A 4300-nucleotide genomic window follows, 5' to 3' on the forward strand; every position below is an offset into this window, starting at 1 on the left:
TGATTGTATTTTACAACACTTCAATTATGTTCAATTACACAAAAACACAGTAATATCTGCAGATAAATTACTAATACTACTACCGCTACTAAAACAACAACAACATACCCAATGTAATCCCACAAGTGGGTCTGGGAAGGTTAGAGTTAAGACTGTAGACAAACCTTACCCCTACCTCGTAGAGATAGAGAGATTGTTTCCGATAGAAACCTTCAACTTAAATATCTATAAATGAATATAGCCATTAATCCTCTACCACTAGGCTCCTGAAAAACTTCTAACTCGAGTAAATACGAAAAAGAGATTCCTTTCCAATCAAATTGTAGTTTAGAACACTTCAATTCTGTTCAATTACACAGAAACACACTAATATCTGCATATAAAACACTAGTATTACAACAACAACAACATAGCCCGTGTAATTCCACAATTGGGGTCTGGGGATAGAGTGTACGCAAACCTTACCCCTATCTCGCAGAGATAGAGGGGTTGTTTCGGATAGAGACCCTCAACTTAAACATCTATCAATGAATAGACATTAATCCTCCACCACTAGGCTCCAGGAAAAAAACTTTTAACTCAAGTAAATACAAAAAAGGAGATATCTTTCCAATTGCATTGTACTTTCTAGCACTTAAACTACACAAAAAACACAGTAATATCTGCAGATAAAGTACTGCTACTACAACATACCCAGCGTAATCCCACAATTGGGGTCTTGGGAGGGTGAGGTTTACACAAACCTTACCCCTACTCGTAGAGATGGTCCCTCAGCTTAAACATCTATAAATGATGCTCCAAAGGAGATATCTTTCCAATTGCATTGTAATTTAGAACACTTCATTTCTATTCAATTACACAAAAACACAGTAATATCAGCAAATAAATTACTTAAAAACTACGCGAATTAGCATGAAAAAAGAAATAATAAAGGAGTAACCTTTACTTTGTCCTTCAATTTCAAGAGCTTAGAGTTGACAGTGTGTTTAGATAGTATCAATCACTCTCACTGTTATAAATGAACATAGTACTAATCCACTACCAAACTAACACTAGTTTCCAGGAAAACTTCAAATTCGAGCAAAATAAAAGAAGGAGATATCCATTAATCCTTTCCAGTGGCATTGTAATTTAAAACACTTCAACGAGAGTCACAATTAGCTGAAAATAAAGGAAAAGGATAATCGGAGACTAATTAGAGAAAGCAAATAAAGGTTCATATATACATTGCACTCTTTCTCGTTATATTCCTTGATAGCACGGCTAGCCAGTTCCGTCATAATCTCACTCATGCCCCCGAAACCGTGAGATGGTCCTAACGGACATACTCCATCAATGCAGTCATCAATGTCAAAACACTGTCAAAGAAGCCAACACTAGAGTGAGTGATGAAAACTATCCAAATGATAGAAGTTAAATTCAGCTAAAGGACTGTCATATCAGTCAATTAGATTAAAGCGAAAAGGGGTAATTGATACAATTAGCGAAACAGGTTATTATGATGGAACATTGACAAGAAATTAAGACCTAACGACATGAAATTATTGAGTAAAGGAAATTGACTAGGACGATTAGCAAAATGAAAAGAAGAAACTTTACATGTGATTGGCGATACTGGCGACAATATGCGAGCCAAATTGGGAGACATTCTTGGGGATGATCCTTCAAAGTTGTATCAAATCGATAGCATTGTCTGTCGCACTTGCAATATGGGGTTAGATAGTTCCCATCAAGACATCTTCCTTGTGTTGCAAGTTCTTCTCGTCTCCCCTCCCGTTTTTGCAGCTCCTCCTCCCTTGAGGGCACACGTTTCGTATGAAGTTCAAGTAACCTCTTATGGAATGCCTCCTTTTCTTTCTTCGGATCCTTTAGTGACAGCAATGACAGTAAAACACGAACTTCTTTTTGCTTCCTCTCCTCCTCCTCCCCTTATTCAAACGGTACCCGATGATTCTCTCTTTCCCAAAGCCAATTTTGTTTTTCCCACCTGTAATATCCTCCATCTTTGTCGAGATGTGATTTTAGCCTCTTCTCCTCGAATCAGTACTCCATTTCCCAATCCTCAACTGTGGGTAGTAAAGCCATTTTGTAATTCCCATGATCGATTTTTCTTCTCCCAATTCACATATCCTTGTCTGTCAGGATCAAGATATGCTTTTAGCATCTTTTCCTCATACGAATACTCCATTTCCCAATCCTCAGGTGCTGCTTTTTCCCTCTTCTTATCCTCCTTTGCCGCATTTTGTCTTTTCCTTCGTATGGATTCCGCCATTTTTCCTCAGTAGATTGTAAGGTGTCTTACTACAACAAAAATATACATGAGGGGGAAAAGAACCTTGAATAAACAAGAACTAAAACGGGCCTTTGATCATACCTCCATTTTCACTAACTCAAACCACAACAATCCATTCTTTAACATAAAAAAAAAATAATAATAAAGAAACCTCACTTGTAGTTTTTTCATAAAATGCATGCAAATACAACTAAAATATACATAAGCACAAAAAGGGGTCTCTCATAATACCTCCATTTTCACTAACTCAACCAAAAAGATCCATTCTTTAACACAAAAAAACAAGAAAATAAAGAAATTCAACTTGCAGATTTCTCATAAAATGCATGCAAATACAACTAAAATATACATACAGCACAATCAAGAAGGGGTCTCTAATAATACCTCCATTTTCACTAACTCAACCAAAAAGATCCATTCTTTAACACAAGAAAATAAAGAAACCCCAGATGAAAATTTTCACATAGGAGTACTATATAACTGAAAAAGGTGGCACTGTATTTGTCAGCAGTAATGGGAGTGGAGCTACTACTGATTTTGTTGCTGTAGAGACGGATGTGAAGTGACATGCACAACCAAATTGGAATTGTGGGGGTTGGAGTCCGACCAAAGGTGACACGTGGAGTGTGCTGGTTGGAACAAATTCTACTGCAAATTTTCGATTACCTTTTTACCCTTGCTGACGTGGATTGGAATTTTTTCCCGCTGCCCCCTTTTTCCATTTTATTTTTTTTTGCCGGGGATGGGTTGGTGGGGGTCTCGTTTCAATTTGATAACATGTTAATTTTTACTTGTCATATTTTAATTTGATATTGTTTTATTTTATTTTATGTATCGCTATTTAATTAGAAATAAAATTTAAAAATAAATAATGACTTTATAAAATTTATTAAATTGTCTCTCTTAAAGTTTACTTTTAATTGTCATTTTTTATAAAGTGAAACTCACTAAGAATGAAATGGAGATGATATCATTAAATAGTTACCAAATAAGAAAAAGACGATATTCTTTTGGGATGGACCAAAAAGTAAATGACGATACATAAAATGGAACGAAGGGGTATTTATTACTCCCTCCATTTCAAATTATCCGTTCCAAATTTTCTAATTTGATTTCTCATTTTACTTGTCTTTTTTCATTAATCAAGAAAAAACAAAAAAAAAATTATGTTTTATTTTTTGAATTAATTATTTTTTCTTTAATGTAAACATCATTTAATAGAGGTACTGTAGTAAACTAGGAATGTTATTAATTATTTTTCTTAATTAATGTGTCATTTCAATTTGAAAAGAGTAATTTGGACGGAGGGAGTAAAGAAATTAATTACTAACATATTATAATTATTTTATCATACAACAATTAATATTGAATTTTGAAATTAATTTAAAAATAAATAATTCATTTTATGAGTAAAATAAGAGAAAAATTATTTTTACTTGATATATCAAAAATAAAATAAAAATAAAAATTCAATTGAGAAATAAGTGACAGTTACTCCTTCTGTTCCGAAATACCTGACCCCCTTGGACTTAACACGCTCCTTAAGAACTTAATTATCGAAATTTTTTTACCAATTTACCCTTGTACTTTAATAATTAGATGAAAAAGGATAAATATATTATCGAGCTATGACAAATAATTTATATATATCCTTCGCCATATTTTGATGTGAATTCAAATATTAGGGGGCTAACTTCATATACATTCGATTGAAGATCGTGATTGCTAGGGCTCTAACATCAAACATGATTGTCTCACTGAGTATGAAGTTGAAACATTCCAATAGCTTCTTCTCTATAAAATTTTACATAGACTTTTAAATTTTTTTGGATGATTTCTTTACTCATTCAATACCATTAATTACTTATACACATGCATAAGGTTTTATAATGTTTTAATTATATTCCTCCCGTTTTATTTTTATTTGAACTTCATTGACTTGACACAATCCTAAAAAAAACTTTAATTGAATTTATTTTATCATATTAATCTTATTAATTATATTTT

The 4300-nt window shown here is 33.0% G+C and overlaps 1 long non-coding RNA gene across 1 annotated transcript; it reads right to left on the reverse strand.

The window, feature by feature from the left end:
- Nucleotides 1–1076: 1076 nt before the first annotated feature.
- Nucleotides 1077–2859, reverse strand: LOC107868219. The gene is made up of 3 exons (XR_007054427.1): nt 2678–2859; nt 1600–2301; nt 1077–1358 (listed from the first exon to the last, which is right to left on the reverse strand). It is a non-coding gene; the product is annotated as an uncharacterized LOC107868219 (long non-coding RNA).
- Nucleotides 2860–4300: the final 1441 nt, after the last annotated feature.

This window comes from Capsicum annuum, chromosome 4 (genome assembly GCF_002878395.1).
Source record: "Capsicum annuum cultivar UCD-10X-F1 chromosome 4, UCD10Xv1.1, whole genome shotgun sequence".
In the NCBI taxonomy this organism is placed as follows: Eukaryota; Viridiplantae; Streptophyta; class Magnoliopsida; order Solanales; family Solanaceae; genus Capsicum; species Capsicum annuum.